Raw genomic sequence first — 25,464 nt, 5'->3', positions numbered from 1 at the left:
AAAATGTATCAAATTTAGGAGAAATTGAAAAAAAAACCCAGGCAATACAACAAAAGCAGTTCTTAGAAGGAAGCGGATAGCAAAAGAAAAAAAAAATCATTAAAAGGAAGAAAGATCTCTAAAAACAAGCAAGCAAGACCAATGTTTCATCTCAGGGAACTAAAAAGAGAACAAACTAAGCAAAAAGTTAATAAAAGACAAGAAATAATAAAAATAAGAATTTTTGTTGTTTTTTTTTTTTGTGGTAGTGGGGCTTGAACTCAAGGCCTACACCTTGAACCACTCCTCCAGCCCTTTTTTATGTGATTTTTTTTCAAGGTAGGGTCTTTAAAAAATTTTTTTTTTATTTATTCACATCTGCATACATTGTTTGGGCTATTTATCCTCCCTGTTCCCCACCCCCTTCATCTCCCTCCACCCCGCTCGCTTCCAGGCAGAACCTGTTCTGCCCTCTTCTCCAATTTTGTTGGAGAGAAGACATAAGCAATAGTAAGAAAGACATAGCATTTTTACCAGTTTCAGATAAGGATAGCTATATATACAGAGAGATTCCTAGCATTGCTTCCATGCACAAGTGTATTACAACCCGAATTGATTCATCTCTACCTGACCCCTTCACTACTTCCCAATCACCTTCCCATAGTCGCCTCTGTTGTTTTATGGTTACTGTATTAGTTCCTCTGCAGTGGACACATCACTTTCAAGTTTTGGGTTTTCTGCCTTTTCCTATTCTTCATCTATGTGTCCTTCCTAAGGGAAGAATACATGTCCCATAATATTATTGTATTTGTTTTAGGTCTAAAGTGCACATATGAGGGAGAACATACAAATTTTGGCCTTCTGAGCCTGGCTAACTTTGCTTAAGATAATGTTCTCCAGTTCCATGCATTTACTTGCAAATGACAAGATTTCATTTTTCTTTATTGCTGAGTAAAATTCCATTGTGTGTAAATACCACATTTTCTTAATCCATTCATCAGTAGTGGGGCATCTTGGCTGTTTCCGTAACTGGGCCATTGTGAATAGTGCTGCAATAAACATGGATGTGCAGGTGCCTATGGAGTAACCTGAGTCGCAATCCTTTGGGTATATCCCCAGGAGTGGGAGTGCTGGATCATATGGCAGATCTATGTTTAATTTTTTATTGTTTTCCAGAGTCGTTATACTAGTTTGCATTCCCACCAGCAGTGTATAAGGGTCCCTTTTTCCCCACATCTTCCCCACCATTTGTTGGTGGTGGTGTTTTTGATGATGGCTATTCTAACAGGAGTGAGGTGAAATCTTAGTAGGGTCTCGTGGATTATTTGCCTGGTCTGTCTTCAAACCATGATCCATCTGATCTCTGTCTCCTGAGTTGTTAGGATTACAAGCATGATTAGCTGACACCTCGCAAGAAATTTTTTTAAAACATTTAAGTTTTTACAAACTTTTAGACTAATCACAAAAAAGAGCAAGAACTGACATAAATAAAATAGGAAATGAAAAAATTTGATTATTGCAACTAATACCTGGACTACTATGAATAATTATATGGCAAGAATACAGATAACAAAGAAGAGATGGGTAAGTTCCTGGACACACACAATCTACCAAATAGAAAATCCGAACAAATTATGACAAAGGATGTTTAATCAATAATAAAGAGTCCTTACCAGAGAAAAGTTTATAACCTAAACTTCCCAGGTGAATTCCATTAAATATTAAAAGAACTGATACCAATTCTTCTCAAACTCTTCCAAAACAATTGGAGAGAAGTATTCTAAACTCATTTTATGAAACCATTATTACCATGATACAAAAACACAACAAAGACATAGCAAACAAAGACTCAACAAAAGTTATGGACCAATATTCCTGATGAACATCGATGCAAGAATTCTCAAGAAAATACTAGCAAACTGAATACAACAGCACTTCAAAAGAGCTGAGTGCCGGTGATCAGGAGGATCATGGTTCAAGGACAGCCTGGGCAAATAGTTTGCGAGACCCTTCTCAAAAAAAACCCATCACAAAAAGGGGCTGGTGGAGTGACTCAAAGTGTAGTCCTTGAGTTCAAGCCCAGTACCACAAAAGGAAAAAGAAAAAAAAGAATGCACACTATGATAAAATGTGATCCATCCCTAGAGTATAAGGATCATCTAATGTATGCAAATCAATAAATGGGATAACACCATGTTAAGAAGGGAGAACTAACACCATATAATTATTCAATCGATGCAGCAGAATCATTTGAAAAAAATGTTTGTGGAAAGAATTCAGCATCTTTTCATGATTGAAAAAGCCATCAAAAAATTAAGTACAGAAGGAAGGTACCTCAACAAGTAAAGGCTATGAATGACACACCAACAGCTAACATCACACTCAGTGGTAGAAGTAGAAAGGTATCTCTTAAGATGTGGAACAAGAAAAGGAGCCCACTCTTCTATTCAACATAGTACTAGAATTCATTATCAGAACAATTTGGCAAGAAAGAAGGGAGGAAGGAAGGGATAGAAGAAAGGAAGGAAGGAAGCATCCAAACAAGAAAGAAAGAAAGAAACTAAATTGTGTTTCAGATTATATGATCTTATACATAGGAAATGCTAAAAAAACAAAACAAAACAAAAAAAACCTCTACAGCAACAACAAAAAAATAATTTATAAGCAAATTTAGGAAAGTTTCAGGATAAAAAAAGTAAACATGTAAGGTAAGTAGAATTTCTAGAAACTAATGACAAACTGTCTGAAAAATACACTACTACTACTACTGGGCACGGTAGCATATGCACTTGGCAGGTGGAGGCAGAAGGATCTCAAGTTCAATGCCAATTGGGGCTACATAGTGAGACCCTGTTTCAAAAGAAACAAAACCAAAAATAATCAAAAAGAATCTTAAAAATAAATCAGGGCTGGGGACTAGGCTCAAGTGGTAAAGCACTTGCCTAGCAAGCACAAGGCCCTAAGTTCAAAATCCCCAGTACCATTGTGGTAAAACTTCCAAAAAATAAAAACAAAGGGGATTTTATAAACAAACAGAGGGGAAGCAAAGAGATGTCTTCCTTCCAAAAAACAATACTACTAGCAAAAACTATAAAAAATAGAAAACAGTAGAACATCTCCAAAGTACTATATATATATATATATATATATATATATATATATATATATACACACATAAACACTGCTCTAGAATTCTGAACCCTGAAGAAATGGGTATGAAACACAGACGTTTTTAGACAGAAAACAGAATTTGTCACCAGCACAACTCTATTATAAAAACATTAAATGCCTGCTCCAAAAAGAATCAGCTCTCCAGATATAGATTAAGAAACACATATATAATATATATGATATTACATATATATTATATATGATATAATTAAAAGCAAAAGAGAAAAAATGTGTGAATAAATTTAAATGGATACAAACACATGGAGCAGTAATAATATCTCCTGGATTTCAGATATAGACAGGATTAAAGTTTGTATATGCCATATGTTAGGAGGAAAATAAATGTCATGAAAATGTTCTCCAAATTTCTGCTCTTAGATTCTATCAGAAACATGTTTAAATTTGTGCTTCTCTTTAAATAAACTAAAATATGGATAATAAAAAAATGTACCATCAAAAGACAAATATATTAATTCACTTTAGCATGAGTGAAATATTTGTACAATAAGGTGATGAAAGAAATAGAACAAGACACAGTAACACATATTCATGGATTAGAAGAATTAATAGTGTTAAAATATCCATTCTACCCAAAGTGATCTACAGATCCAATGCAAGCTCTGTCAAAACGCTGATATTTCTCCAAAAAATTGAAGAAAAATATCGTGAAATACCTATGGATCCACGAAAGCCCCAAAATATAAAAACAATCTTGAACAAAACTAAAGGCATGACTCTACTGTTTCCAAAATATACTAGAAAGAGAGTTATAGAAATCAAAACACTGTGGTGTAGGCATAAAAACTGGCCAATGGAACACAATAGGAAGCCCCCAAAATAACTCTATTCATTTCTACTAAATGGATTCTTCAACAAAGTTGCCAAGAACAATGGGGGAAATGACAATCTCTACAATAACTGTGCTGAGAAAAATTCACTTACAGAACAATGAAATTAGTCTTATTTCAAACATATATAAAATTAAACTCAAAGAGCATTAAAGAAATGTAAGACTGGAAATTATGAAACTGCTAGAGAAAACAGAGAACTTCATGACATCAGTCTGGGGAGTAGTTTTTGTATTTAACCTTAAAAACAGGCAACAAAAGCAAAAACAGGTAACTAAGTACATCAAATTAAAAGTCTTCTTTACCACAAAGGAAAGAATTAGCAAAATGAAGAGACAACCCATGGGATGAGAGAATATATTTATGAATTATAATCTGATAAAAGGTTAATATGCAAAGAATATAAGGGACTCAAAAAGCAAACAGCAAGAAAAATAGTCCAAAGTTAAAATAGGTAAAAGATCTAAACAGATATTTCTCAAAAGAGACATACAAATAGTGATTCTGATGATCACTGATCAACAGAAAAATGAAAATTAAAACAACAATATCACCTCACAGCTGCTAGAATAAATATTGTTAAGAAGATGAAAGATAACAAGTGTTGGTGAGGACGTGGGGAAAACATGGATAAAATAGACCAACATTATAGTAAGTGAAATAAGCCAGGCACAGACAACAAATATTGATTGTCTCACTTATGCAGAACCTAAGTTTCAACAAAGTTCTTAACTCTCAATTAGCGCAAACTAAGACTTAAACACATTCAGTATAAGAGAACCAGAAATATAGAAAACAGTCTTCCTATCTTTGGATCATTTTGGTTCCTTGATTATTTAATAAAAAGTTTTAGTGAAATCCCCAGAATGAGAGCATGAAAATGGACTCTGGCTAAATATTTTTATTATTGAATAATAACAAAAATTTTATCAAAGGCCACAAATTTGGAAATTAATAATCATTCAGGACAGTCGTATGCCAAAGTAAATTTCCAATAAACTCTATTGTAGATAATGAGGGTAGAAAATTTCCAGCTGTATAAAGGACTCCAACAAAAAATGAAAGAATAACTCTATGCACTTAAATAAAGAAAAGGAACAAAATTAAAAATTAAATTAATTGAAACTGCCTTAGGATTCTAATAATGATATATAGTTATTATAACTACAATTGTTATTAATAATAATATTTCAGAATTAACCTGTGCTATTGTATCAAATTAAAAGGCTTCAGCACATCAAAGGAAACAATTGCCAGCATTAAGAGACAATGTATAGAATGGGAGAAACATTTACCACCTACAAAGGATTAATATCCAGAATATATAAGCAGCTCCAAAAATTAAGCAGCAAAATAATAATCCAATTAATAAATTAGCAAATGAGTTCAATAGACAGGTTTAAAAACAGAAGTACAAATTGACAAATAAATACAAGAAGGAATGTTCAACATTTTTAGTCATAAAGGAAATGCAAATCAAAATGACACTGAGATTCTATCTCACCCTGGGATTCTTTCTCACCCTGGTCAGAATGACAATCATTAATAAAACAAACAACAAACGCTGCTGAGGATGTTGGGGTAATGGGGAGAAGGAACCCACATACACTGTTGGTTGGAATGTAAATTAGTACAGTTACTATGGAAATCAGTATGGAATTTCCTCAAAAAACTAAAAATAGAACTATCATTTGATCCTGTTATACTACTCCTTGGCATATATTCAAAGGAATATAAGTTGAGATTCCTGCACATCTGTGTTTAAGCAGCACTATTCACACTAGCCAAAATATGGAATCCGCCTAGATACCAATGAACCAATAAACAGATAAAGAGAAAATAGTTGGTAAAAACAAATGTCACTTGAGATTTTACCTTTACTCACAAATGTCTGTATGGATGGGGGGGAAAATGTACCCTCATACACTGTTGGTGGAAATGTAAATTTAGTACAACCACTCTGGAAAACAGTACAGAGACTCTTCAAAAGACTAAAATTAGAACTACGATATGATTCAGCAATACCACTCCTAGGGATATACCCATAGGAATGCAATTTGGGTTACACACCCATGTTTATTGCAACATTATTCACAATAGTCAAGCTATGGAAAGAGCCACGATGCCCCACTACTGATGAACGGATTAAGAAAATGTAGGATTTATATACAATGGAATTTTATTCAGCCATGAAAAAGAATGAAATTTTGTCGTTTACAGGTAAATGGATGGAACCGGAGAACATCATCTTAAGTGAAGTTACCCAGGTTCAGAAAACCAAAGGTCATGTGTTCTCTCTCATATGTGGAATGCAGGCCCAACTAAATATAAGCAATATTACATATACATACAAATATACAAAGAACATGTACCAAAAGTGGGACTTATCACCATGTTAAACAAAATAAGCCAGACCCAGAAACACAAATATAACATAGTTTTGCTCAAATGTGGAATCTAGACCTAAAAGAAAAAGTGTCATGAATACAAAAGGGGGACTGTTTGTGGGGGGAGCCAGAAAGGGAAGTACAAAAGGAAAAAATGATGGAGGAGTAAATATGATATAAGTACTTTATATTCATGTGTGAAAATAGAATATTGAAACTCATTAAAATTATTAAAGGGGGAATCAGAAAGAGTAATGGGGGGTGAATTGATCAAACTATATTACATGAGTATATGGAAATATCACAATGAAACACCTTTGTACAATTAGCACATACTAATAATAATACTATTTCAGCAGTTAGCATTATGATGTGTTTGGCATGTGCCAGGTAGTGTATGAAGCACTCTATTCTGTGTAGTGTAGAGTAAATGATGTGGGTACTGTTTTTACCCTCATTTCACAGGCTGTGAAGCTGCAATCATGAGGAACTGTCCAATGTCTATCATTATGTCACAGAGATGCAATTTGAAGTCTGATTCCAGAGCTCATGTTTCAATATTAAAATCTTTCAATTACAGCTAGATGTTCTTTATTAAAAGAACATTGTTTTTCTTTTTCTAGTTCTTAGATGCTGGAATAGAGAACTATTTAGACATTTATGACAGGGACTTTGCATTTTTAGCAAACCAGCTTAATTACTTGTACCCATTTTACTCTCATTCTGATTCTAAGATGTAACATCACCTTACAAATTCAACCCAAATGATGTCTCTATCAGACCTAATCTAAATTTTTTCTCCCACCTTCAATTGGTCAATGTGATTATTACACCCTTACCATTTGCTCCGAGGCCCACTACTACATTAATAAGGAAAATGTAATAGTGAACTTGCTGTCCTGTTTTGGTGGTTTATATTTCTTTTGACATCTTCATAGTCTGAGCAAGACCTAAAGAAATTACTTAATATAATTGCATATGCAACACTTGCAGAATATAAAAATGAATAAGTAGGCTGATAGGATACTAAGCTTATGGTTCTCAGTTCTGTGTCCTATCTGTGCCCTGGTGGAAAGGAAAAGGAAGGGAAAAGAGGGGAAGGAAGGAAAGAGAAAGAAATGAAACCTAGTTTTTCAGCTGTACTCATATAAAGTAAGGACATTTGTATATCAGAATTTTTAACTGTACAATCAGTCAAATTTCCAAATTAGGCTGTTATTTCAGCATATAGTAGGAAGAAAAGGAAGGGGGGGTGGGAACTGGGCTTAAATGAGTGTAATTCTTTTTTTTTTGTAGTGGCAATTAAAGCCAAATTTATAGAAAGTGAATTTAGTATAGCAGGATAAAAATGGGGAGAAATGGGGAAAGGAGGGAGAAATATTTCCTGCTCCCCCTTCAAGTATAATTCTTGTATGATAAAAGAAAAATATCAGGAATATGACAAAAGTTCATCTTACAGTGAAATCTTAAGAATGTTCAGGGGACATGTGAAGCTTTTAAATGAGTTTTAATTTAATCTCTTTAGATGCTAATGACTTTTATGGGTAACACTATTTTCTAAATGTCAAGGAATATGGGGTTTTGTAAGCACTGGTACTAGGGCAAAAACATATTAAATTTGGCTCTTAAGGTGAATTTGCATGAGAATAAACAAGAAATTTAAGGTCACAAATCATGTTTGGAAAAATGACACAACACAGTAACTAATCAGCCTTAACATATTAGAAGGCAATGTCACTAAGTGCACATACTCAGTGCTTGAAAAGGGATTCCAAGTAAGAAGGAAGCCTAGCAAGATTCAAAAGAATATAAAACCATTCAGTGGTACGAGGAAAGTTTAAGAGATAGGTGTTATGATCAAACAGACAACTTACAACTGAAGACTTTAATGAGTGAAATTTAAAAAAATAACTAAGAGACACAACAGACCAGATTTACTTGTAAACAGTGTTTTGAATTAACCCTGTGAGAGGAAAAGAAAAAGAAAAAACAACGAAAAAGAGCACAGAAAATTTTATAGGACCTATGGGAGACCATTAAGCAAACAGAGAGAAAGGCACAGAAAGCACATTTAATAAAATAGCTAAAAACTTCCCAAGCCTTAGAAAAGATATCAGGGTAGCCAAAACTGAGGGAAATCATAACCTTTAGGCTGGACTTATAAGAAAGGATAAATGTAGTCATACATCAAGAATCAAAAGGACCATAATTATCATCATGAAAATAAAAAATAAAAAAGCTAGTAAATACACAATGAGAAAAGAAAAGAAATCTTAACACTACAGAAAACCACCATACCAGAAAGATGGATTAACAATAAGAGAAAGAAAGGAATAAAGAATACAAAAAATTACAAGAAAACAATTAACAAAATGACAGTAGGATATTGTTACCTATCCATAATAATTTTGAATATAAATGGATTAAATTCCAAAGTTAAAAGATACAAACTGGCTGAATGGATAAAATACAAGAAACTCACTTCATCAATAAAAAACTGAAAATAAACTAAAAGCGAAAGGATCAAAAAAAGATATAACCCATAAACAAAAAACAAAATTGAGCAGAAGTAGCTGTACTCATACCAGGTAAAACACATTTTATGTCAAAAGCTATACAAAGAACCAGAGAAGGTGACTATACATTGATAAAAGGATCTACTCGGCAAGAGGACATAACAGTTATAAATAGATATGCAACCAACACTGGACCAGCCAAATATATTGACTCAATACAATATTAAGAATTTCAACATTTTAACAATGGGCAGATAATCGAAACAGAAAAATCAACAAAGAAACACTGCAGTTGAACTAAACTACAGATCAAAATGACCTAACAGATGGTTACAGAACATCATCCTGAAGAAATCAGGATCAACACAAGAATACATTATCTAACAGAGAACACATTTTATGTCTAAAATAAATCTCAATAAATTTTTAAAAATCAAAATCATATCCTGTATCTTCTCTTGACTACATTGAACAAAATTAAAAATTGATTAACAAGAGAACCTATGGGAACTTGTACAAATGCATGGAAATTAAACATGTTCCTCAATGACCAAGGAGTCCATGAAGAAATTAACAGTGAAATTAAAAAATTTCTTGGGGGGGTGAATTCAAGTATGATATAGTTGATACATTGTAAGAACTTTTGTAAATACAACAATGTACCCACACAAAGCACAACAATAAAAAAATTTCTTGAAACAGGGTCATGCATAGGAGCTCATGCCTATAATCTCCAGTTCTGAGAGAGATGGAGATGGAAGAATTGTGGTAGTGAGATTCTATAACAAACAATCCTGGCATGGTAGCACACCCATGTAATTTTAACTAGGTGGGAAGTAGGAATATTGCAGTTGAAGGCCAACCTCAAGTGGTAGGCCCTATGTAGAAAATAAACTACAGCAAAAAGGGCTGGAGGCATATCTCAAGTGGTACAGTACTTGCCTAGTATGTGCAAGACTCTGAGTTCAAACTCCAGTACCACTGAAACAAAAAAACTCTTGAAACAACATAAGTAACTTTGCTACATATCAACAGTAGTACTAAGAAGGTTATTTGTAGCAATAAATGCCTAGAACAAAAAAGTAGAAATATTTCAAATAAACAATCTAACAATGCAACTCAAGGTACAAGGTACAAGATTTGGTACAACCAAATCTAAAATTAGTAGAAGGTATCAAAATAAATATCAAAGCAAACATAACTGAAATTGAGACTAAAAATCAATTTAAAAGATCCACGAAACAAAAAGTTGATTTAAAAAAAATCAAAACCAACAAAACTTTAGCTGAACTAAATAAGAAAGAAAACCCAAATTAATAAGACCAAAGATAAAAAGGAGACATTATAATGGGTATCACAGAAATATAAAGGATCATTAAGGACTATTACAAAAAACTATATACAAACAAATAAGTAAACCTAGAACACAGAGATAAATTTCTGGACACAGACAACCTACCTACATTGAAACAGTAAAAATAGGAACCTAAAGGGACCAATTACAAGCAGTGAAACTGAATCAATAATAAAGTCTCCTGACAAAGATGAACCCAGTACCAAATGGCTTCACTACCAAGTTCTAACATATTTTTAAAACTAACACCAATTCTCTCAAACTATTCAATAAATGGAGAAGAGAGTCCTTCCAAATTCATTCTATAAGGCCAGCATTACCCTGATTTAAAAACCAGACAAGGATATAACAAATAAACAAGCAAATTACAAATCAAGATGGCCAATAAACGTGGATGCAAAAATTCCCAACAAACTACCTGAATCCAAGAGCACATCAAAAAGATTGCATATCATGATCAAATAAGGTTCATCCTAGGCAGGCAAGGATGGTTAAACCCACATAAATCAACAGATATGTTGCAACACAAACAGAATGAAGGACAAAGCCATACAATGATCACAACAAGTACAGAAAAACCATTAGATAAAATTCATCATGGCTTCATAATTAAAACACTCAAAAAATAGATATAGAACATCAATAAAATCAAAGCCATATATAAGAAATCCACCGCTACCATCACGCTCAACAGAAAAAGTTGAAGCTTTTCTTTCAAGATCTGAAACAAGGCAAGGATGCCCACTTTCTGTACTCTTACTCACCATAGTATGAGAAGTCCTAGATAGAGCCAAGAGGAAAAAATTAAAAGGTATATACTAATTATAAAAGTTAAATTAAATTATTTCTACTTGCAGATCACATGATCTCACATAGAAAAACCTAAAGGCTCGACAAAAAAACCATTGGATTCTGTCTCAAAAGAAAAAGAAAAAATGTTATAACTGATAACAAAATTCAAGACATTTGCAGGACACAATATTAATGTAGGAAAAAACAATAGTGTTTCTATACAACAATAATGAACTAATTGAAAAGATATCAAGAAAGCAATGACATTAACAACTTTTAAAAATTTAAGAATAAATTTAACCAAGGAGGTAGAAGAACTCTACAATGAAAACCATAAAACACTGACAAAAGAAATTAAAAGACACACACCCCAAAATGGAAAGACATCTATGTTCATGGATTGAAGAATTTATATTAAAGTGTCCATAATACCCAAAGCAGTCTTCATGTTCAATGAAATGCTTGTAGAAAAAAGCACCCCTAAAATGCATATGGAAGCACAAAAGACCCTGAGTAGCCAAAGGAATCCTGAGCAAAAAGAACAAAGCCAGAAACATCAGATTAGATGTCAAAACATACTACAAAGCTATCATAATCAAAACAGCTTGTTACTGGCATGAAAACAGACATACAGACCAACAATACAGAATGGACAACCCAGAAACAATCAGGAAAGAGAACGGGGGATTTCTCGGCCAGTAATACACGGGCAAATAATTGGTGAGTACCCATCTCAACAAACGCATCATAAATAGAGCTGTAATAAGTACAATGGCTCATTTTAAACCCAGAGTTCCATCTCCAGTCCCACAAACATAAACACACAAACAAGCAGAGAAATAAATATAGATACATAAAAAATACATAAATCAATGGGTTAATATATAAATACATAAACACAAATACATAAATGAAAAGAATGAATACTCCCATAAGTGAATAAATGACTAAAAATAAAAAAAGAACACAAGAACAAATAAATATATAGATGCATAAATACATAATGAATAATTACATAAAGAAGCACATCAATAAATGAATATATGAATACATTGATACATAAGAGAATAAAAATGAAATGAATAAATCAATACATAAATTATGTATGTCTATCAACACAATTTACATACATAGAAATGTCAATAAACATACCAATGACAAAATGGTTAAATACATAAACACAAATACATAAATGAACACTTAAATGAATAATTAAATAAATACGTAAATCCATAAATTCTTAGATACATAAACGCAAACCGGAATATATAAATGAATAAACACACCAACAAATACATACATAAATTATTAAATGTAGTACAAATATGAAACAATGAATAAAACTAAATAGCTAACAACACATACATAAAGTCATCGTTGGCTCTTCGGCCCACAAGTGATCCATCAGTGGTTTCCTGGTTGACAGCACAGCGGTGCTTGGCTGGAGGCTCGCATTGCCTCCTGGATGACATTTCCCCAGAGCCACAGAGGCTGCAGAAGCAGATGCGGGACCTGATCTGAGGAGTGCAGCCCCGCCACAGAGACTTCAGAAACAGGTGCGGGACCTGATCTGAGGAGTGCAGCCCTGCATGTGCCCCATGTGCGTGCCTTAGACGCTCGGTGGCAAGGTCGGCCCAAGCCAGACGCCACTGCAGGGTCTGTGCAGCGCAGTGGGGCTGCACTGAGCTCATCCAAGCACTCCAGGGCTCTCCCCTGCTTTCCCAGAACATCAGGACAGCGAATAGGGGGATTGCGCTGACAGTCATATACGGGCAAATAATTGGGGAAACCCCGTAACAAAAACAAGGACAGTGGCTCATTTTGAAGCCAAGAGTTCCAACTCCAGTCCCACAAAAACAAAGAAAGAGAAATACATACTTAGATGCATAAATAAATATGTAAACATGTACATGAATATGTAAATGAGTTAATGAATACATAAATACATAAACACATAAATGAATAAATGAATACATAAGTGAACAACTTAGTAAAAAATACACGAACAAAGGAGTAGATACATGGATGCATGAATAAATATGTATGTAAAAGAATAAATCAATGACAAAGAATTCACGAATAAGCAACTGAATACATGAATGAATAAATGAGAAAAACGAATGAAAATAAATACATCAAATACACAGATCAACAAACACATAAATACATTAGTGAATCAATAAATGAATGGATGGATACTTAGCTACCTAAATAAACACATAAATACACAAATGATCAAATGAATGCATAAATGAATAAATATGTATATCCATAAATACACAGATATATCAGTAAGTGCATAAAAGAATATATAAATAAATAAATCACGGAATAAATACATCAATAAACCAATAAACCAATAAACCCATTAAAGGAATGAATGAAGAAACACAAATATGAATCAATGAATGAATCTACCTAACTAACCAACCACACACATGCATAACAAAATGCATCTTTGGCTCTTTGGCCCAGAAGTGATCCATGGGCAGCTTCCTGTCTGCCAGCACAGGGTGGTTGGCTGGAGGCTCCCCGCAAGGCCTCGCGTCTCCTGTCTCTGTGTCTGTGTGACCTTTCTCCACAGACACAGAGACTACAGAAGCAAGTGGTGAGAGCCTGCAGAGTGCAGCCCCTGGTGTGTCCGACGTGCGTGCCTCAGGCTCTGGGAGGGGAAGGTGGCCAGGAGCCAGCCTCCATGGTCAAGTCTGTGAAGCGCACTAGGCTGAGGCAAGCATGTCCAAGCAGCAGGGCCCAGAGTCGCATGGCAAGTGCCCAAGGTCCTCAAAGAGGCAGCTGTGCCTGAGGACCTTCAATGACAACTTATGACTGCTGAGCCAACAGAGGATGTAATAGAAACCACCTCTCCACAAAAGAAAACTAAGCCTTCTAAACAACAAGAGACGCAACCAAAAAACTCTCAAATGCAGAAATAACAAAGTGTCAGGGGACCCTAGTGCCCCCGGCCAACAGGAAGAGGTGACTCGCCCGGTGTTTCAGCCACCTGCCAGCTAGGCTCCTGACACGCTGAACCTGAACCTCTGACAATTCCAGGTGACTCCCTATGCCCAGAATGGCCCCAGATGGATGGGACCAAGCTAGTGGACAATTAGTGGCTAGCGGAGCCACTCTTTCTCCTGCCCAGCCTAAGGTTCCTCTCCTTACCTAGAGATGACAAGGAGGTCAGGCAGTTCCTTAAAGAGGGCACCCGGCACCACCAGCACCCCATTCCAGGAACACATCCACACACCCATAGGAAAAAGCAGCTCATTCATTCTTCCTTCCCCACTCCGCCCTCCAGTAAGGGAGTGTCTAGGGCCCGTGGTCACAACCTCCCAAGCAAACTTTAATAACGACAAGACTCACCCGGGATGACATGCTGGAGAACTAAGAGGCACTGGACGCTTTCCGGGAGGCGGCAGACCCGGTTCTGCATCTCCCGTTCCGCGCGGAGTCCACCTGAGCGGCTTCCTTCCACGCTGGAGGCCGGGACACAGAGAGACACGCACACCCCAGCCAAAAGACGGGAGAAAATGGTGGGGTCGGCCCAAGCGGCCCTTTTATAGACTCCGTATTCAAATGAGGCCTACCAGGGGGCTTGTTCTGATTGGATGAGAAGGAACCCTTAGGCCAACTTTGATTGGGCCATTTTCTTCATGGGTACCAACCAATCAGAGTGCAAAAGTTGGGTGGCCCCCTACCAAAAGTTCCTCCACCTGCAAACTGTGTTTTTGTCTAGAGTATTTTGCATGGGTTTGTTGTGTTTTTTTCCCCATCTGAGCTTTCACTCTTTGATCTCTTTGATCTTTGATCTCTTCTTATACAGTGTAAGTGAAACATGAAATTGAAAACATAAAGCCAAAATTAAATACTCTAATAAAAGTGTAAAAACTGCCTTTAGGTTGTATACAGCTATGAATCTTTTGGGTTTTTTTAGCAAGCAATTGAGACTATAGCACCTTTTAAGATCTACAGCTTTTAAGATCTACAACAATTGTGAACATTCAAGGGTATGCACACTGTCTGAATTTTTTAATATCAGAAATAAATACTGGAACTATTTCTGTTTCTTCTTCATTGTTTCTACTACAAAGTAAGGTAAAGTCCATCTCTATGGAATTATAAATAATTATGAGATTGAGACAATCAGTTAAAAACTAACTTGGATGGTTAACAAAATGCAGTATCTTTTATCTGGTGGCTTATAAAATGATAAATAACCTAAAAGGTGATATTCATTAAAATAACAAGTAAATTTCTATATCTTACTGAAGTGTGTTGATAACCAAGAGATAAATTCTGATGTCTTTAACGTTGTATGTGTTTTTATTAGTATATGATAGTTTAACAGACAGTTTTGTTGTGATATTTCCACATATATGTATAGTACCCCATTTCGGTTCATGTCCTGGAGTATTCTCTCTTTTCCACCACTCCCCTTCTTAAAATGACTGACAGGTTTCAGTGTTCCATATTTATACACGTATACAAAGTATCTCTGAAATATTCACCCTCCTTTAACCTCTTCATTGACCCTCCCGCTCACACTGTTAGCCTCTCCTTAACATGACCTGTTTTACATTCCTGTTCTTCATTGGTTGTCTGTTCATGGTTCATGGTGGTTTTGCCTTGGTATTTTACCTGCAAATGTATGGTACTTTAATCAGTTTAACATCACACTTTCCCCCCTACCCTGTATTGTTCATCTCCCTTTCTCATATGCATATATACAGACATTATTTTATATATATCATATATAATATTTATATGTATATGTATACGATATAAAACATATGACATATATATATATGCACAATAATGTTTTTATTTATATTGGGGTCTATCTTCCATAAATAAGAAAAAGCATGCAAACTTTGTCTTTCTGAACCCGGTTTGCTTCACTTAACTTCTTGTTCTCTAGGTCCATCCATTTACCTGTGAATAGCCAAATTTCATTCTTCTTTATGGATGAATAAATATTCCATTATATATACATATCACGTTTTTTAATTCAGTTATCAGTTATGTGACAGCTGGGCTTTTTCCTTAAGTTAGCTATTGTGAATAATGCTGCAGAAAACATAAGTGTACAAAAATCTTCACTGTATCCTGACTTACATTCCTTCAGATAGATGCTTAGGAGTGGTAACGTTGGATCATATGGTACTTCTATTTTTAGTTTTTTGAGGATCTTCCATACTGCTTTCCATAGTGGTTATACTAGTTTACATTACCACCAATAATGGTTAAGGGTTCCTTTTCCCTCACATCTTTGCCAACATTTATTCTTGTTTGTGTTCTTGATGATAGCTATTCTAATAGAATTAAGGTGGAATCTTAATGTGGTTTTTATGAGCACTTCTTCTAAGACCAGGGATGTTGAGTATTTCTTCATGATTTTGGGCCATTTTTACTTCTTCCTTTGAGATATTTCTGTTCAATTCATTTATGCATTTCTTCACTGGCGCATTAATTGTTTGGGAGATTTTTTTTTAGCTCTCTTTAAATTGTGGCTATTAATCTCTTGTCAGATATATAGCTGGCAAAGATTTCCCCCATTCTGTGAGCTGCTGCCTCTTCAGTCTGATAACTGTTTTCTTTATGGTAAAGAACTCTTTTAGTTTCATTCAATACCATTTGTCAATTTTTTTTTAGTTGCTGTGCCATTGAGGTACTATTTAGGAAGTCCCTTCCTATTCCTGTATGCTCCAGTATTTTTTCTATTCTTTCCTGGAATAGTTTCAAAGTTTCTTTCATTACATTAATGTCTTGAACTACTTTGAATTGATATTAGTACAGAGTGAAAGACGGAGATCTTGTATCAGTCCTCTATAGGCAGATATCTAGTTTTCCCAGCACCATTTGTTGAAGAGGCTATCTTTTCTCCATCCTTCATACTGGGCTCCTTTGTCATAACTCAGGTGACTATAGCTGCATGGAGTTATGTCTAGGTCTTCTGGACAGCCTATGGATGATGGCTTTGTCACTACCTTGTCCCCATTGGCTTCTCCAGCTCCTCTGACTGGGTGTCTACTGCCTCTGGCCTCTACCTTGTAAACAGTCTCAATGACTCCCCCAGTTTCTTTTGGATCACACTCATTCCAGAGTGCCACTAGGTCACCAGAGCCTTTGATTCCTCTAGGAAGACTTTCACCCCAGCCACCTGCACATCCTCCACACCCATAAATGACTAAAATTAAAAAACGAACACAAGAACAAAGTAATAAATATATAGATGCATAAATGCATAATGAATGATTACATAAAGAAGCACATCAATAAATGAATGTATGAATACATTGATATATAAGAGAATAAAAATGAAAATGAATAAATGAATACATAAATTATGTATGTAATTATCATAAGTATTTGAAATTTTATTAGTGATTTTTTTAAAATCATTTTGAAGTGATGAGTGATCTCTTAAATATATTTCTAAAATGATTTTCATTAGTGTTTAAAGGAAAATAAATATAATTGTCATCTATCGTGTCCTTATAATTTTAAAATTATATTTAACTTTTTCCCTCTCCATCTCTCTACTTCTGTCTCCCTCTCTCTTCACATGCTTCTTTACATGTGTACATATACATACACATATCTAACAAGTAGATAAAAATCTAGAAATTATAATATCATTTTAGCTGTGGAGAGCTTTCCATTTCCTTTGTCACAAATACCTGAAGTTAGATTATTATTTCCATCCTAAAGTACCCATTAAACTCTAGTGGATTCCTTATAAATACTATTGTAAAATGTGCTCATGCTGAGGCTTATTGAATTTGACTTCCCTGTTTTTAAACATAGTGTATTTCAAGGTCATAGTCATTTGCCCTGGGTCAGTACCTATAGTGTTTTAGAAGTGGGTTTGGTAATGTTTAATTTTAAATTGGCTACAACTCAACTCATAATTTCTGTGGAATAATAAGCCATTATCTAATAATTTAACAAATCAAAGTTCAAACTCAAACTTTTCCTTCATGACTTAGGCAAAATATTGTGTAAACTTCTTTCCACAGGAAAGCTCAATAATGGACCTTTGAGGAAAAATTTAGTGTCTCTAGTTTACATACTAAGATGATAAGTTGCTGTTTATCTGTAGAGAAGGGCATTACATGGGATCCAAGAGTCTGGTAGGTTGTTTCTCAGATCACTCTTTCTCTCTTTAGTGTCTAAAATACATTTTGACCCTGTTGAACCATGGAGATGAGAACTAAGCTAGACGGATTTAACAGTGGTAATTTAATGTAATATAAAAAACAGAAATGTATGAAGTGTTTCAATAACTCAAGATAATTATAAAGCAGTCTTTCTTATTATATTTTGTTATATAAGTTAGATGTTTTTTAAATCAATTGATTTTGATGTGATGGCTGCATCCATTTTTTAAATTTTCTCCATGATATATCAAATTTCCCCACATTTTTCATACTCTGTTTCTTGACACTTTATACATATAATCCTTGGCATTTTCTTCTTACAAGCAATCACTGCTACTACCTGGTTTTTAGTGTTTGGTTTTCAGTTTTTTTAAAACCAGGGTCTCACTATACAGCCCAGGCTGGCCTCAAACTCACTATGTAGCCCAGGCTGGCCTTGAAAACATAATCCTCCTGTCTCAGCCTTCCCAGTGTTGGGATTATAGGAGTGTACCACAACACCCAGCCTTACACTGCTACTTGTTTAAGCAATATTTGTATTTACTAGCACTTCAGTTTGTATTTCTATTCTGCATGTTTAGCACTGTGATCTACATTGGGGCCCCATGGCTATTGTGACAGAGGTCTCCTAAGGAGTATATTTATTATACTCCTAACTTTAATAAACTTCATCAGCAAACTGGGAATATCTGCTTTACCTGGTTTAATGGGTTTGTTATATCTATAACATGAAGTGCATGTTGGAAAACTACCATACAAATTAAGGCAATAACATAAACAGGGCAGAGGGGAAAGGAACAGGAAGAACTATGTAGAATGCAGAAGCCTCGGCTTCTCTCACATGGTCAGTCATGGAAGTGCTGTTGACCTTTCTTTCCTTCGTTTTCCTTAGCAAGCTCTTCTAAATGATTTGGGCATTTAGATTATGCCCAAATTCTTAGAATTGGCCTTCAGTTTCTCTCTGCTGTGGACACCAGAAACTCTTACCTGTACTTCATAGACACTGAACTTCACATGTGCCATCCCCTAAATAAGTTTCATACATGTATTCTTTGCATTTCCTTTCTTTCTATTCTTCCTTTGAGGTGCCCTTCTTGTCCACACCTGGCCAAGGCTTGCATATATTTGGAGGTTCATTTCATGTACAACATCCTCCTTGCAGCTTCCTCTAATCCACTCAAGTGGATACAATGCAACCTGTTCTGCTGCTTTAAAGCAAATTATTTTGTTTTTCATTTTGGAGGGGAGCAGTCACCATTTTACATGTTTGCAAAACATGTTTACTTTGCAGTAGGTAATACAATTGTTGGAGCAAAACATGAAGAATAAAGTAGATATTAACTACAATTCTGTCCATAGGAGTAAATACTATTAAGGTTGGTTATATTGATCCTGTTATTTTTATGGCCGTAAACATATGTTTTAAAAATTAGGATTATTTACTATATTCTACACTTCATTACTAGTTTTTCTGAGTTAATACATTACAAACATTCACCCATATTTAAGTATTCTTTAATAATATAACTTTAGTACTGGCATTTAATTTCTTGTTTATTATAATGATGATCATTAGTTAATTAATTAGCTCTTACCATATAGCTGATGCAGTGCTTCATGGTGTGCCTAAGTTGTACAATTTTATTCCTTCTGTAAGGAAGATATTATCAAATGAAGAGATAGAAATATTTAATATCTTGCTCAGGATTGCAAAACTAGTCATTAGTTGAGTGGCTTCTGATCCTACCATATTTTCCTCCAAAGTCTTGCACTTAATTCTTAACATTGACTCCATTTTTTAAAATTTGATTTTATTATTCATATGTGCATACAAGACTTGGGTCATTTCTCCCCCCTGCCCCCACCCCCTCCCTTACCACCCACTCTGCCCCCTCCCTCTCCCCCCCCACCCCCGCAATGCCCAGCAGAAACTATTTTGGCCTTATCTCAGAGTATAAGCAATAATAGGAAGAAACAAGTGTTTCTGCTGGTTGAGATAAGGATAGCTATACAGGGAGTTGACTCACATTGATTTCCTGTGCATGTGTGTTACCTTCTAGGTTAATTCTTTTTTATCTACCCTTTTCTCTAGTTCCTGGTCTCCTTTTCCTATTGGCCAATGTTGCTTTTAAGGTATCTGCTTTAGTTTCTTGCGTTAAGGGCAACAAATGCTAGCTAATTTTTTAAGTGTCTTACCTATCCTCACCTCTCCCTTGTGTGCTCTCGCTTTTATCATGTGCTCATAGTCCAATCCCATTGTTGTGTTTGTCCTTCATCTAATGTCCACATATGAGGGAGAACATACAATTTTTGGTCTTTTGGGCCAGGCTAACCTCACTCAAAATGATGTTCTCCAATTCCATCCATTTACCAGCAAATGATAACATTTCGTTCTTCTTCATGGCTGCATAAAATTCCATTGTGTATAGATACCACATTTTCTTAATCCATTCCTCAGTGGTGGGGCATCTTGGCTGTTTCCATAACTTGGCTATTGTGAATAGTGCTGCAATAAACATGGGTGTGCAGGTGCCTCTGGTGACTCTATTTATTTTATGTAGAAATTAACTTAAGCAATTTCCTCTTCTTGGACATTTAGATTATAATCAATTTTTTCACTGTTGTTATTAAAAAGAAAACAAAACTGTGATTAATATTCTGATAGAAAAATCTTTGCATACATTTATGATTATTTCATTTGAATAAGTTCCTAGCAGTGAAATTGTGTAGTTATGAATGATGAATATTTTATGACTATTGATAGCTAATTAAAATTTGATTCTCAAGGGTTTTTTCTTCAGAAATCCATTTATCAACTAAGGGCTCACTACACAACAATAGGAGCTGATGCAACATTTGTGAACTTCACCTATGGTGAGAATTTTAGGGAAAAGGAAATCAGTGGGCTGATGTATCTGACACTTTTCTGATGTCACAGTTAGTCATTCTGGTTATGCAAAGAATGTTTCTGCCTGCTTTGTCTCATTGATCAAGCAGATTGAAGCCAGAACCCTAATTCAGTGTAGTTGGTCTTAAAGGAAGTCATTAAATTGGAACAATGATCATGTTTCTTAACAAATCAATCTTTGAATCAGCAGTGAAATTTTTAGAAAGAACCCACCTGAATCCTGGGCAGAGGCAGCCAATGGCAGTCTCTGCCCAGGGTTGTCATGGAAGGCTGCCAGGACTGCAAGGAAACTTTGGGGTCATCTACTTACATTTAAACTCCCTTTCTCAGTGGTCCTCAATCTGGTGGGTCCTCTGAAATTTAAGAATTCACTTATAATTTTAACTAAAAGTATTTTTTGATTAGTATATTTTAACTAATTCATTTAAGGTTTATTTAATACATTTTTAATAAGAGCAATTTAATAGATCTAAACTTAGCTTGTTCAACAAGTAAGAGATACAACTAAATATACATGAACTAATAATGTTTGGAAAATGTGAGCTTTTGAACAATTAAGATTTTGGATTGGAAATCATTTCTTTTAGGTTGGGATATGCAATAAACCTTTTGCACATCTCCACCAACCCAGCAGAACTATCCTCATTAGTTAGGTCGGTGACTGAAACAAGCAGGCAGAAAGCCTTGAAAATCTTAAACTCTTAGAAGTCGTAGTTTTTCCAGTTTTAGAAAAGTAATACAATATGAATTACCTACTACCTCCAGGGAAATCTAGAGAGGCCCCTATTATCAACTATGTTGCTATTTCTGCATTGGAGGACAGGAAGAGTTGTAAGAAATAATAAATAATAAGGAAAAGAGCTTGTGGCAGGGAAATTAGAATAAAAATGTAACTCTGCAGGTGAAGTGGGTTGATTCTGAAGCAACTCATTAAAGAAAAAAAGTGAACTGAGAATGAAACTGTCTGAATAGATTAAATAAAGGTGTAAGGAAAGCCCTTGTTCACACTTTATAGGGGCTAATTTACAGCAGTTTAATCATTGAAGGCCCAGGGACTTCATTCCATAATTTTCAGCATCCACTGTCCCTGTCACCTAAAAGGAAAGTTTGCTTTTACTAGAGAGGACACAGTGGTTCTTACTGACCATCAAGTCCAACCAAGAAAATTACCATCCTGAGTCAGTAAGTCCCTTCACCCACGCAATGTTATTTTTGTGAAAATGTCATTCTTTCTGTCCCACTGGTCTCTTTGTGGCCCTCTCTGTGGAAATTGAGATACCTACCCTGCAGCATCTGCTCATTAGAAGCAGCCCAAAGAGACAAATGCCTCTTCTGAGCTTTGGTCTCCAAGAGCTTTGAGACATCTGAGAAATCCTCCTGCTTTCACCCAAAGCTGTAACTGAAAGCCAGTGTCATGTCAATCTAAAGCTATAAGCTATGCAGACCCTCGAGAAAAGACTTAACATTCTGTAAAGGATGAAAATGACACTGTTATTATCTATTTCCATTAATTGCTACCAGATGCAGTCACAGTTTGAGACCAGTTTCTTGTGAATGTACATATAAGCAGAGGCCATTTAGAAAGAAAATAGGACCATACACCAGAGGAGGTTAAAGTGAAGTACTCTACAAACACTTCTTTTTGAAGCTGTAGATAAAATCAATTAACTCTTTTACTTACTAGGAAAACATGAGAGTTAAAGAGACAATATCCTGCAGCAGTGTTGGAAGACTACTTTATTGTTTTGAAGAATGAAGTTTTGAGATTATGTGTAAATCAGGTATGTTGATATCAAGACATTGGGGTCATTTTGGAAAACAAGTAGGTGTGGCTGTCTTGAGAAAAGGAAAGAAATAATCTTATTCATTTCACTATGCTTTCATTAGGATCATTATTTTCAGATTCCAGTGGTTTATTGAATATCAGGCTTACAGTTGTGCAGAAATTGAATTTAGTCTCACTGAATTGAAACTGATATAATTGTCATGTATATTATCAATGTGCATAAACCCTAGCTTTACTAAGAATTAATAAAGACTCTACAATGAAAAGAGTGATATTAAAATGGTAAGGTAAAATATGATTGTCATAATCTTAATACATATTTTCATTTGATCTCCTATGTTACTTCACATCTAAAATGCTATAAATAATGTAGCCCCCAACATATTCTAAACGATAGTTACTGATATAGATTGAAGTAACTACACAAAAAAAATTTATTTAAATTGTTCTAAAAATGTTGTTAGATGCTCATAGTATAAAAGAAGTGAAATGAGTGAGTTTGACATAGGGAATAGCAAAAAATATTTACAAGTACTTATTTGGGCATGGCTCAAGTGGTAGAGTGCTAGGCCATGAGTTCAAGCCCCAATACCACCAAAAAAAAAAAGTTCATTCATGCCATGGATACTTCATTCATTTAATGAATATTTGCATATCTAGCATATATTTGTACTAGGTATAATGAATAGAACAGTACACAAATGATACTGTCTCTGGCTTTGTTGGAATTTTATAAAATGCTAACTTTTTTTAAGCTAAACTGAAAACAGCTTAGAACTTTCTACTTTTGGATTGTTTTGAATTTACTTTAAATTTTGTTTATTGTTGTGCAAGTTTGATTAATATATCAAAATTATGCTTATGTTTTGTCTTTGGTGGTGGTGGTTCTGGGAATTGAACCCCAGGCCTTGCACATGCTAAGCACTTGCTCTATTACTGAGCTATACCCCTATACCACTAGCTCCAGACTTGCATTTTATAAATATAGAGCTTTCTATAATTAAAATTGCTTTCTGGATGGGCAAAGTTTTGGTTTTTTTCTTTGCATTTGACTAAAATATTATTTGGACTTCAAGATAAGCAGGGTACAGAGAGTGAATTTTCAAGTTCACTTTATTCAGAACTGACATGGGTACATGGGTAAAAATGAAATTTTAATTTGAAGTTATTATCCAGTATCATTCTTGTTTTGCTGTATTTGATAATATTTGGTTAGTTTCTCAGTTTTCCATATGTTGCAAGAAACTAGGTATTTCTAATCACATTGGGAGAGTCTATAGAAGATTGTGAAGCCAGGTGTGATGGTGCATGCCTGTAATTCTAGCACTGGGAGGCAGAGGCAGGAAGATCTTGGCTTTTAGGCCAGCCTGGGCTACACAGTGAGTTCCAGGGTAGCCCTGTCTAAAAAAGGAAAAGAAAAACAGATTGTACAGGATCTGGGCTCATTTATTCTCATTGCATTGAAGAAAATTGAATCACGTAGACTTTGGATTAGATACTAAATTTATTTTCTGAATCAATGTGGACTTTTCATACCTAAATGGATTTTAATTCTGGTTTTTTAATATGGACGCTTTGTATGACTCAAATAAGTCCTACTTTTCAAATGGTTGTTATTCAGCCTAAATGATACACTTAGGATGTTAAGTTTTAAAGATTAGCTAAGTGTGTGGCACTGTTAAACCTTTTACATGTCCTGTGTTCATTATCGGAAATTTATGAAGGAAGAGAATTATCAGTTATCCATGTGAAAATATTGACATTTTAGTATATATTATATCCTATCTTTTGTCCATGGTGCAATTCTTTTCTTTTTAATTTGGTAACTCATAGTGTATTATAAAGGAAAAACTATTAAAATATACCTTTTCCTGGGAAAAGTAAATAAAACAGACAAATGAATCTACACCAAGTAAACATTAACTTTGGTAGATGTCAGTGTAGCATAGTACATAGCAAGCATATTTGCCCTTCTTCCCCTAGAGATGCTCAACTTCCATGTTAAGAATTTTTAAAAAACATTGTTTTAACTGGGATTTTATTGTGTTGATACTTGTTTCTCATCTGCATCATCTTTGGCCAAGGTCTGAGTGCTTAAAATTCTCTAATTGTTGCGAGATTAGTCAGAAGCATTTGGAACACACTGGTGGTGGAAGAGTTTGCTGTAGAATTTGCAACAGCTGCTATGGCTGCAATTCTTGATACTTAACCTTTTTTTATTGTGAAATCTATAGAAAATACAAAAAGAATAGTTTAATGAAATAGTAGGAAATCAGTGTTTATAAACACCATCCAAATTACAAAACAGAATAGCAGTGTCATAGGAACTTCCTGTGTACCCCTTCCTGATTATAACTCCCTCTTCTCTACCTGTAACTACTACCCAAACTGCTGTGATAATAATGTCCTTTATCCTACTGTTAATCTTTAACAACCTATTTCTGATATTTAACCTATTTATGCAACCCTGATTTGCCTGTTTCTGAACTCTGTATAAACAGAAATGTACTGTATTTTTTTTTATTTGTAACTAAAGAAACAGTATAAGTGAATAAGTCACATT

General features: G+C 34.8%; 1 protein-coding gene across 5 annotated transcripts in view; it reads left to right on the top strand.

Annotated features, from left to right (window-relative positions):
* The first annotated feature begins 22,770 nt into the window (after positions 1-22,770).
* The window catches only part of LOC141415522 (E3 ubiquitin-protein ligase UHRF2-like), a 74,370-nt gene continuing 71,676 nt past the window's right edge, over positions 22,771-25,464 (top strand). For all 5 annotated transcript variants that reach the window (XM_074052224.1, XM_074052226.1, XM_074052223.1 and 2 more), the window contains exon 1: positions 22,771-22,896. The gene's annotated coding sequence lies outside the window, so the exon portion shown is untranslated. The remainder of the gene's footprint in view (positions 22,897-25,464) is intronic.

Source organism: Castor canadensis, chromosome 13 (genome assembly GCF_047511655.1).
Source record: "Castor canadensis chromosome 13, mCasCan1.hap1v2, whole genome shotgun sequence".
Taxonomy (NCBI): domain Eukaryota; kingdom Metazoa; phylum Chordata; class Mammalia; order Rodentia; family Castoridae; genus Castor; species Castor canadensis.
The sequence above is the reverse complement of the archived record's forward strand: the minus strand, read 5'-3'. Positions and strand labels throughout refer to the sequence as shown.